The following is a 12,228-nucleotide window of genomic DNA, read 5'->3' as shown; positions in this document are numbered from 1 at the left end:
AGCAAGGAGTTATAGGAAAATTCCTCATTCTCCTCCCTGCCCTTTTTTTTTTTTTAAAGGATCCATTACTTCAGGTAGAATAGCAGCTAGCTTATTTCTGCAGGCATTGGTCTCTTTCGAGACCTCCATTGGTGATCAAACCAAATATTTAAAAGGACATTTCCATAAACAAAAGCATGGTCTGCATTCACAAACCATTTTCAATAAGATCTCTTTCTAGTCAAGATTCTGACCATCTGCTTGCCATCTTATATTTTTTAATATTATTCTGTCAAATATATGCTCTGTCAATGCAGGTAAAGGAATACTTGAAAAATCTGAACATACACAAATCAGTGGGTCCAGATGACATGAATTCTTAAGTCTGGAGGGAATTAGCTAATGCAGCTTTGCAAATAAGTACCCAAAACAGAGCAGCTTCACAATAATATTTTATCAAACCACCCTCCTTTCAGGAAGTACACAGGTAATAAAATATATACAATCAACATTCTCTTAGACTCTCCTGGCATAAATCGTTACCTTGGACAAGTTACCATTTACAAGGCCATACACATGAGCTTACTCTAACACACACACGCATACGCACACACACACACACACACACACACACACGTCAATGTGTCAGCAAGAAAGAGCAGAAAACAAACAAAAAAGTTTTGCAAAATGGTGTTTTTCTAAAGGCTATGCAGGAAATCTGCAATTTATTATTTACTAAGGGCAGTTTTTCAAGATCTAGAAAAGGATAAGCCATTTATGAGATGTCGCTGAGGAGTTCAAGCAGACATCTCAGGACTGTAAGCCAGAGTCTGGCCTTATTGGTCATGTGGCTGTGTGATCACAGTCACGGATCTCACGTGGGCAAAAGCTAAGGAATCTGGCCGTTTCTTCTTGGATATCATGGTGAATTAAAAATGGCTTCAAATTCTTTGACGCCCCTTCCATTGAGAAGGGAAATCTATTTCTCTTCCCTTTGGATCCGGGCTGCTGTCTAACTGCTCTGACCAACAGAGTGGGGTAGAAGTAATGCCATACCGGTTCCAAGCCTAGTCTATAAGAGGACTTCCAGGGCGGCCTCTTGAAAGCTAGCCTCCATGTAACAACCGACAAGCCTCCATGTAACAACTACTCGAAAAGCGCCATGTTGTGCGGAAGCCCAAGCTCCTGATCCATAGACGCACGAGGTTAATAAAATGGTTGTTGTTTCCCTTCACCGATTTAAGGTGGTTTGTCATGCAAAAAGAGAAAGAGTTAGCAGCTCCTTTTCTACTTCAAGAGACGTTACTCTTTTTCCTTTCTGTTTCTCTACTTCCTTTTCCCTATTTCCCCTTTTCTCCCTCTATTCCTTTGCTATTCTCCCATATCCACCCCACTAAGACACTTAAGCACATTTTTATTTTGTTTTGTTTGTAAATGAGGTGGGATTTCACTTTTAGTTCCTCCTCCGTGTTCATTATTATAGAAAAAGGTGAGCTGCGCTTAAAATTTTGTCTCAAAAAAATAAAACTAGCCAATTGTTGCTTTAATGTAGGCATCAATGAATTTTTGTCAGTGGCCCAGAACCTGTAAAAACAGTCAACCATAAAATGAAAAAGTGGAAATACTCGAGTGCCTAACAAAGTGATTCAATATTATGCAACTAATAAAAGTATGCTCTTCTGACTGTGTCAGAACTTCTAGTACTATCTCTGTCTTGTCTGAATACTCTCACCTTGCTAACCCTGGTCCAGCTACAAAGGTTCCGGTAGTGTGTTCCTCAAACCTGCCTGCCACACATCTCCCATGTCAGGGCCTTTGCGTATGCCTCTGCCCGGAAAATTTCCAAAAATGCACACAACTTGTTTGCTTTCTTATTTTAGGCCTCTGCTTATCAGGGTAACCTTCCCTGGCCGTTATGGTGTGTATAACATGGGACTCTCTCCTTCTTGACACTCTGTATCTTATTCACCCTGCTTTGTTTTTCTCTTTAATGCTTATCACCATCTGATATATCCCGTACTTACTCATGCGTTTGTTCATTGTCTTCCCCTGTCAGATGATCAACTCTACCAGAGCTGAGACTTTGTGTGGTTCGGTCAGTGTCCATCCCCAGCAACTTCCATGAAGATGCTGCTTGGTGTATATTTATAGAATGAATCAAGGAAGCTTGTGGGGCAGCTGAGATGCAGTTAATTTCATCTGCTTCCAAGCTACTGATGATAAATGTAGCAGTAAGAGAAAAGAATAGGTTATGAAATCATATGGAGCATTTATATACATGCTTTGAAAAGGTGTAATTATCTCAGCTGGATGCATAACCGGAAGAAATGGAGATTCTCATTTTTGTCAGCGAAATGTAAAATTGGAGGAAACCCTGGGCCGCCAACCAGGGTGAAAGAACAGCACAGGCGCTACTAAGAGAATGGCTGGGCTATGGATGCCACGAGAAGTAAGAAAGGAAAGAGAGGCATGGCATGGGCTGGGCCGAGACTGGAAGAAACACTAACTTTCCTATGCAGTAGCTATTTCTTCTGCCTTACTAACAAAATGCTGAATTCATTTGGGGGAGTGTGGGCCCAGCCAAAAATACACACTTTCTTTTTTTTTTTTTTTAATTTTTTTTTTTAACGTTTATTTATTTTGGGGACAGAGAGAGACAGAGCATGAACGGGGGAGGGGCAGAGAGAGAGGGAGACACAGAATCGGAAACAGGCTCCAGGCTCCGAGCCATCAGCCCAGAGCCCGACGCGGGGCTCGAACTCACGGAGCGCGAGATCGTGACCTGGCTGAAGTCGGACGCTCAACCGACTGCGCCACCCAGGCGCCCCCTAAAAAAATACACACTTTCTTGAACCTCCTTGCGGTTAGAAGTCCATGTGAAAAGTGCTGGCCAATGAAATCTAAAGTGAGGGTTTGTTTAAAAAAAAAAAAAAAAAAAAGGCTTTTAGTTTTCTGATATAGGTCCTGCCTCGCCTCAGGAAGATATGAGGCCGAGTGCGAGAGCAGCCATCTTGCAACCATGAGGAACCAGCCTTGAGGCAAAGGCTTTCATGATAAATATGGTGAAATAGAAAGATAGAAAACAGCCCGATTCCTGAAAGGATCATGCAGCTGCTGTACTATCTTCATCATGCCTTGTCTGGATTTCTCATTACTGCAGTCAAACATGATTCTAACAGATACTTCGGCAATTTAAAAAAACTTATTTTCTTCATTCAGCTTACCCTTTTGCTATCATCAGCATATGTTATTTACATAATTTGAAAACGTAATATGTGTATTTATGTGTGTGTGTGTGTGTATGTATATATATGGAGAGAGAGAGAGAGAGAGAGAGAGAGAGAGAGTTGAAGGTGGTTGTGAAAAAAGAATGTTTATTCTAAACGTGAGGCAGGAATTCTTTTTTCTTCCCCGGTCCCCTTATCCAAGAAGAGAGTACAAGATCCTGAATTCCTGGACCAGCCACGCTCCTTTATGTCACCTCATTTTATACGCAAAGACAGTTTCAAATATTTGGTCAGTAGCTGGTGCTGTGATCTCAAATCCTTTTGTAATGGCCTGCCTTGGTATATTGGTCCCTGAGTGATCCAGACCGATTCTGGTTGTCTAGCTAGAAACCTATGATAGAAAAAAAAAAAAAAAAAAAAAACACCATAATTTTCTTCTCCTTGGCCTTCTGGTAGCAGAATGAAATTAATTTAAGAAGAAAAGAACTTATCTCCTTAAGCTTGGAGCAAAACTGGGCTAATCCCCAAACCCCCTGCTTCCTTTCTGTCTAGGCTGAGCCTCATTGCTACTTGGCTGAGGTAGGAATCTTATATGCAGGCTCAATCTCTCCAAAAGAGAAGTTTCAGATGCCTCGGTCTGCATACGTCTCTGCTCTTCCTACTGAAATGACTCCTGGCAGCATCACAGCTCAGTTGTGTGGGTCCACACTCCTCTTGCCCATGGGACCTAAGCCATTATATCCCCTGGGCCCTGCTTCCTCCTTCTATTTACCTGGTTGAAATTTAAGGGGGGGCCCAGTTTATAATATACCTGCTTTCTCTCACTGAAATTCTGGACAAAAGGATAAGACGGATAGGAACACAAGATATATTCTTACCGATAAAGCAGATATCGGTGAGTGTTTCCTCTATCAGCAAGTTGGCTTCCGGAATGAGACAGATTTACCAACCCAGTTATGGTTGGCATCTGGCAACCGTAACTCCGGGCTCAAGAGTGAACTTGCAACTGTAAACCTTGTAACGCGTAAAGGCAATATGCTATCTTCTCACAGACTGGTAGATCCTAAAGACACAAGGAAGAGGAAAGGCTGGTAAATGCACGGCCAGCTTCTCCTTCCAAACTTATCAGTCAGACTGAGGTACTCTACTTCCTGTTCGTACTCCACCCACTAAGGTTGGTCTCCCTGGCTTACCCTACTGCATGGCCAGACAACCCCCGCCCCCCCCCCCCCCCCCATGCCCAGCTCCTGCTCTCTGTAAGAAGCTCACTCCAGAGCGGCCTTCTGTTAGGATGTCAGACTCTCCAAGGCTCTTTCCCACTCTTCCCTGGACAAAGGTTTAATCTCCTTCGGTTGTACCCGCTCATCTATACATCCTTTGTATCGTTTGGGTCTCAGTCTAAAGGTCTTACTCTAGCGAAATACTCCCTGGATTAGGAACATATGAAAAGACATGTGCTGTCCCTCCGGCCAGCTCCAACTGCCAGAATTATGGAGAAGAAAGGAGTCTTTTCCTACAGTTTGGGGCATAGAAAGTTTATCTTCAGTTTCAGGAGGACACCAGAGTTCCCAACCTGGTTCTGCCATTTTCTTATTCTGAGACTTCGACACATGGGTTAAGCGAAGATTTACTTTCTTTATCTATAAGAACGCAGTGTTATTCATATCATGGCTACCTCGCAGAACCTTTTTTGTAAGTTTTCCCAGGACCATACCCAACACGTAGGAGGTAATCAAAAAACACTGGTTTCTACCACTAATGCAGTATAAGAAAAGTAAGGAAAGTTTCTCTCAGAGAAACCATGGTAGCCATCTTTGGTCCTTAGGTCCTTCCAGTTTTTAGATAAGACCATTTTCTTCTATGGAAATCATGCAGCTTAAGTTAAAAAAAAAAAAAAAAAAAAAAAAGCAAAGCTGCTCCTTCTTATTCCTTTCCAGATCTTCTGCTGAAGCAAAACATAGTCTAAAGGCAAAACTCTCCCAGAGTCAACAATTAACATGGAGGCTGTAGAATACAATGAAAACCCTTAGAGACTGTGATTGTTCTTCTGAGAGCCATCTGCCCACCCTGAGGTAACCTGGTGACAAGTGATGGAGAGGACCATGCATCAAGTCACTATATTCTCAAGGAACAGGAGGTGGCTTAAACCACAGCTGCTCTTTGGAAAGCCTATTTCCAGATTGGCAATAGTTTTTTACACTCACCATAAACTATTCTGATTTCTTGCCTTTGCATGAACAACTTGTAAGTCCCTCCATGACTTGCTCTTTGAATGCTCAGCAGCTAGCCTGGGGGCAGGGGCAGTGGGCTTTTTTAAGTGATGTTGACGAAATGAATGAATGAGCAATCTAGTACCCAATGACTGATTCAAAGGGCTCTTTCATAAAAAGCATGATGGAAAACACTGTGTTGTTACTGCGATTATTTTCTGTAAGTCCATTTTATTTAAAATAATAAATTCCCTCCGATACAATGTAGGGTGGGCTCTTTTTGTACAATAGTTCTGTCTGCCATAGATTTTTGCTTATTGCCAGACTCCAGAGATATCTAATCACTTCTATTTGCAATGAATGCCCTAATCACAATGATGTCGCAAGTGATTTTTATGTCTGTAAAATAGTATTTATTACTGATTAGCTTCATCATTTCAGAGATGTTTTGATTTCATTCTAATGAAGTTGTTTAGCTTCAGTGTTTGTCTTTCTCCCAAGATGATGCATTTAGAATCTTCTTGTAATGTAAATTCTCACCCTCTAATTTAGATGTTGCAAGTCTGGGTTCTAGTGTACTGTACTTGACTTTTTAAAGCAGGGCACACCTGAATTAGTTTGGGGGATGAAAGGAATACAAAGAAAATTGCGAGCAAAACATCTGATATAGTTTTACTTGGAAAGTTCGAATTTTCTGAATGGGATCAAGATGGCATGGCTTGAAATGTGGCTGAAGGGAATAAGAGAAATACGGTCAAGGTCCACATATCTGAAAGCAGCAGTGAGGAAGGTCCGATGCCGTATTTCCTGGTGTATTCCTCCTTAAACATTTCCACACATGCGCACACACATTGGAGAAAGCGAATGGAGAATTTCCCTGTCTCTTCCCTAGAATCATTACTGTCCCCTACATTCTTCTGTTATGTGATAATGGCCACTTTTGCCAGCATTCACTGTTGAAAGTAGATTGTGCTTTGACTTAAGCAAACAAGAAAAGGGGCTGAATTTTAAAAGCAATGAAATTCTACTTGCTACTGGGGGCAGAACTGTCCTCAGAGTTCACTCCTCTGAACCTGCAAAGGCCGCTCACTCCCCATTCTAGCCCTGCTTTGTCCTTTTACCCACATACCAAACTTTTATCCAGGACCTGCTAGAGGCCAGTACTGTCTAAGGTGGGAGGGAGGTGTCCTTGCCCTCACCGAACTTATAGTCTGAAGAACAGTTTGATTAAATTAATAAGTCACATCAGATCACGGAGCCAGTGACCCTGTCCAGGTCATATACTAACTTCAATTAAAGGTGATACTCACAGTTTGTCCTACATTTTGTCCATATTTGTCTTTCTAGAATTTTCTTCCTTAGAACCACATGTAATAAGGCTTATCTCTCTTCTGCAATACATTTCAGGTTTAAAAAAAATTTTTTTAATGTTTATTTATTTTTGAGAGAGAGAGTGAGAGTGTGAACGGGGAAAGGGCAGAGAGAGAGGGAGACACAGAATCCGAAGCAGGCTCCAGGCTCCGAGCTGTCAGCACAGAGCCTGATGTGGGGCTCGAACCCACAAACTGTGAGATCACGACCTGAGCCGAACTCGGGTGCTTAACTGACTGAGCCACCCAGGCACCCCAAGCTTCAAGTTTGTTTGTTTTTTTAATTTTTTTTTCAACGTTTATTTATTTTTGGGACAGAGAGAGACGGAGCATGAACGGGGGAGGAGCAGAGAGAGAGGGAGACACAGAATCGGAAACAGGCTCCAGGCTCCGAGCCATCAGCCCAGAGCCTAGCTTCAGGTTTTTAAGACAGCCACCTTGTCTCTCTGAGTGATCTCTCTTCCAGTGTAGGTAGACCCAGCTCTTTCAACACTGAGGTGCCTGTGATTCCCCAAGCCTCTGTTAACAGGTTTTGCTACAACGTGGCTGAAAACCGGGTTTAAACAAGGCGTTCGTAGATTTCCCTGTCTAAAGCTGCAGCTGAGCGGTCTTCCGGGTCTTCCGCAAGGAAGGTCTTCCACAACTCCACAGAGCTGGGCCCCATCTAGCTTGTTGCTCTCTCTCCACGGCTTCCGTGTCCAGATCCTTAGGGCAACACCGAGTTCTGAGCAGCAGGACTTAGCTGTGCACGCGGGCCATCCCTTCGGAGAGGTGCCCAGAAACTGCCGCTTCTGCTCCTGTCCCATGACTCAAACGTAGTTACATGCCTGCACCGGTAGGGAAGCGAGATGGAGGAAAGCAAGGATTCTAGGGAGCCATACGCCCTGCTACAAGCTGGAGGTACTGTTGCTTTAGAAGACGGGCCAAAAGAGGCGCCCGGATGGTTCAGTTGGTTAGGTGTCTGGCTTCGGCTCAGGTCATGATCTCGCGGTTCGTGAGTGTGAACCCGGGGCATCGGGCTCTGTGCTGACAGCTCAAAGCCTGGGGCCTGCTTAGATTCGGTCTCCCTCTCTCTCTGCCCCTCCCCTGCTCACGCTCTGTCTCTCTTTCTCTCCCTCTCCCCCTCTCTTTCAAAAATAAATAATATTAAGGGGTGCCTGGGTGGCGCAGTCGGTTAAGCGTCCGACTTCAGCCAGGTCACGATCTCGCGGTCCGTGAGTTCGAGCCCCGCGTCAGGCTCTGGGCTGATGGCTCAGAGCCTGGAGCCTGTTTCCGATTCTGTGTCTCCCTCTCTCTCTGCCCCTCCCCCGTTCATGCTCTGTCTCTCTCTGTCCCAAAAATAAATAAACGTTGAAAAAAAAATTAAAAAAAAATAAATAATATGAAGAAGAAGAAGAAGAAGAAGAAGAAGAAGAAAAGAAGACGGAGCAATGAATGCCAGGGGCAACCAGCTGTATTTAGTACATTATCCCATTGTTCTCTTTGGTTACTCATGAAGTGCTGTGGGCAAAGCTGAGCAGAACCATCACTGCCTTTTTTTTTTTTTCCTTTTTAATAACACGCCGTAAAAATATGATGCAAGAAAGTGCTTTTCTAAATCAAACGGAAAACTTTGAGTCTTCCTTCATCACACTGATGAAAAATTCACTATCCTTTATTCATTATTGCCTCTGGGGGGTCACAGAAGGGTAGGGTTCAGGTTGAGGAGGTATTATTTGGGGCCTGGACATTGACGAATGTGCCTCTTATCTTCAGGCCGTCATGGGCCCCCATGAGAGTTTCATTATCCAAGTCCGTCGCGGTCCCTGTAAAGACAGGAGGTTCTTTTCCTTTCACGCCACTCTTGGGCATTAGTCTTTGCCAAAACTAGAACGAAAGCTCTGATGGCTGGTGCCCAGCTTTCCTCAATGCACTGTACGGCCATTTTTTTCTATGACTGTGAACTCCCCGGAGTGCTGCAAAGTCCCCTCCAGTCTCTTCTCAGGCTAGCAGAACTTACCCTCCCCAGGGCCAGCCATTTTTGCCTTTACCCTTTAAGCATATCTTTTGATTTTCTGAAGTCTGCATCAGGCCACCATCATACTCCCTCAGGCCCGTGAGGAAATTAATTTTTGCCTCTTTGTGTGAGCTTGTGGTAGAAGGAAATCCTGGCATCGGTCCATTTTCATTGCTGTTGCTCGGTTGGTGTTGTCTTGTTTTGCGTGCTCTTACCCAGATACAAAATGTTTGTGAATGCGGTCTCAGATAACTTGGACCATTTTCATAATCACACTGTATTGCTGGCCAGTATCAGGACTTGAGTTCCTCTGCTTGTAACAGATACCTGACTAGAGGGATAACCAATTAAGAGTCTATTCTCTCACATGAAAGAAGTCCTGAGATAGTACAGGTTAGAGCTGGTATAAAGGCTCCATGATGTCATCGGGATACAGTGTTCCCTTGATTTTCTTCTCTGCTACCCTTACTCATGTCCATCATTAATGACACAACGTGGTGGCTAGAGCTCCAGCCATTACATCTATGTTCCAGGCAGGAGAAGGGGAAGGGCAAGATGTACAAAGATACCCATCCTACAGGAATCGATACCCTTTAAATAAATATCTTAAAAAACTATTTGCAAAAAGTTCTGTTTATATCTCATTGGCCAAACCTTTCTTTGCAGGAGGCTAGCAAATATAATCCCAGCTAGACATATTGCTATTCCAAATAAAATCCAAACTTTATTAAGGAAGAAGGGAAGTGAAACTAATATAATATTGTATGTTCACTGACAAATTAAATAAAAAAAAATTTTTATGTTTGTTTTTGAGAGAGAGAGAGATAGAGTGTGAGCGGGGGAGGGGCAGAGAGAGAGGGAGACAGAATCTGAAGCAGGCTCCAGGCTCTGAGCTGTCAGCACAGAGCTGGATGTGGGGCTCGAACCCACAAACCGTGAGATCATGACCTAAGCCAAAGTCAGAAGCTTAACTGACTGAGCCACCCAGTCATGCCTCGGTAAATTTTTTTTTTTTTTAATTAAACAAAGAAGGTAAAATGAAAATGGGTAGGCAACACAATCTCTGCCCACAGCATATTATTGCTAATTCAAGTGTCTGAACTCTTACTTACAGTTAGATATTTGTACCCAAGCAAAGGTCTGTGACCTTTATCTTATTAGCAAATGCTCATTTTCAGCCAATGAAAATCTTTTTAAAAAATCTTTGGAAAATCTTTTTAGATCCAACGTATTCCTTATTCCTCAGAGCTAAATCCTCTGTAAATAAAATCTAAGTGAGCCAGCTGTTGAAAAGCTCTCTCTGACTTTGTACCAGTTGGTGAAATGAGGAAGAAATGGGAATCATCTCTCTCCAAATACTTTGATGCCTTCAGCTTCAAAGATTTCCATCTCTTATTCCATAACTTTGACATCTTTTTGAACGCTTTGCTTTTCCTTTCTACAGAGACCTTTCATTCCTAGAAAGATGTAGTTCTTATTTCAAAGAAAATGTTTCTAGTTCATGTTCCCCTTCTGTCATTTTCTAAAGTATAAATGGCCGTGTCATTGGAGGGCTCCCCGCATCCTTGTTAATACTGCTATATTCGTGTTCTCCCTTTTTCCGAAGATCTTTAAACTAAAGTAAGAATTCTTTTGCAGCATAAATTTTGCCTTGTCAGTTATCAAGTCTCCTGTCCTTTTTGAGGGCTTTGGAGGAGTCTTCCTAAATGAGTATATCTTCTCTTCAATTAGAAATAATCATCCTTGGGGTAGGAAAATTTGTTCAGCAAGTTTTGTTTTCTTGCTTTTTTTTTAGTAGAGTTAAATAACTGTGTTACCGATCTTGTTTCATGTTCCAAGGTTTTAAAAGATATGGAAGTAATGACTCTGCCTCCACAACCACGAAAGGATAATTTTGAGCCTTAAAAATAGCGCTGAATAGTGGCAGAAACAGATCAGGATCAGTAACTCACCAGTCCCTCTCTCTTGAGTCCTTATTCACAAAATATTCTTTTAGTTCCTCTTTTCTCACAATAGAAATTGATGGCCCTTTGCAACATTTTAAAATCTGTGCACTCTCTGTTGAGGGTAAAGGGGCCCAGCCTTCTCCCTGAGGGGAGGGGAAATTCTTCGCATTCCTTCCTGATGAATCAGGCACACACACACACACACACACACACACACGCACACGCACACGCCAGCGCGTCAAAGTCTTGGTGTCTCAGTGGCTCTTTCGTGGGATACCCTGCTGCAAGCCGGGATCCATAGTCATGAACTCTGCCACTTACTCATGTTGTGCACTGGAACTCAGTCTCCTGGCCTGTTAAATGGGGATACGGATACCTACTGCACAGTGTTATTAGGGTTCAGTGAGGTAACACAAGAAGCATCTAATACAGGAGATTCTTATCGGGGTGGGATAAGTAAGATGAACTAGTATCCTTTTTTGCTTTCTGTGTTCCACTGCCGGTGCACAAGGTTAAATATAGTTTGCAACATGCTGCCTTGTCACCATTAATATAGTCATAAAAGAAAACAACTGAGCTAACCTGGGGTACCTGCATGCAACAGTACAAGCCATTGGCTTGCAGTGGCAAGGGCAGGAGAAAGTATTTAGTGAACGTGTTTCATATGTTTAACACTGTCCAGATGCTAGCACTTCTTTTTCTCCCAATAATTCTCTGAGTAAGATTGCCCCAATTTTGAGGAACGTGAGGCTCGAAGAAGTTAAGTCCCGAAGCTAGCAGGTGCAGTTGGGAGTCGACGTTCTCTCTGTGTGTCAGGTTCAGGCCCCACGGGAGGCAGAATTCGAAGATGGCCCCCAAGACTCCCACTCCTCTGGTGTTTCACATTCTGTATAATCCCTTCCTCAAGTGTGAAGGGGACACCGCAATGGGATCGGGTCGTCGTTCCCATACTCGCGTTCTGGTAGTGAGGACTCCATTTGGCAGAAGTCAGGAAGATTCACCCGCTGACTTGGAAGAAATCAGGGGCACCTGGGTGGCTCAGTCGGTTAAACGGCCGACTTCGGCTCAGGTCACGATCTCGCGGTCCGCGAGTTCAAGCCCCGCGTCGGGCTCTGTGCTGACAGCTCGGAGCCTGGAGCCTGTTTCAGATTCTATGTCTCCCTCTCGCTGACCCTCCCCTGTTCATGCTCTGTCTCTCTCTGTCTCAAAAATAAATAATACGCTAAAAAAATTAAAAAAAAAAAAGAAATCAGAAGAACGAAACCTTGCTCTTTGCGACAACATAGAGGGAGCTAGGGAGCATAATGCTAAGCGAAATAACTCAGAGAAAGACAAATACCACATGATCTCACTCGTATGTGGAATTTAAGAAACAAAACAAATGAGCAAAAGAAAAAAAAAACGAGAGAGAGAGAGAGAGAGAGAGAGAGAGAGAGGGAGAGAAACAAAACAAAAGACAGACCCTTAACCATAGAGAGCAAACTGATGGTTACCAGGCTG

This window comes from Herpailurus yagouaroundi, unplaced genomic scaffold (assembly GCF_014898765.1).
Source record: "Herpailurus yagouaroundi ecotype Mexico unplaced genomic scaffold, PumYag 182, whole genome shotgun sequence".
NCBI classification, from domain to species: domain Eukaryota; kingdom Metazoa; phylum Chordata; class Mammalia; order Carnivora; family Felidae; genus Herpailurus; species Herpailurus yagouaroundi.
Note: the sequence above shows the minus strand (reverse complement) of the source record.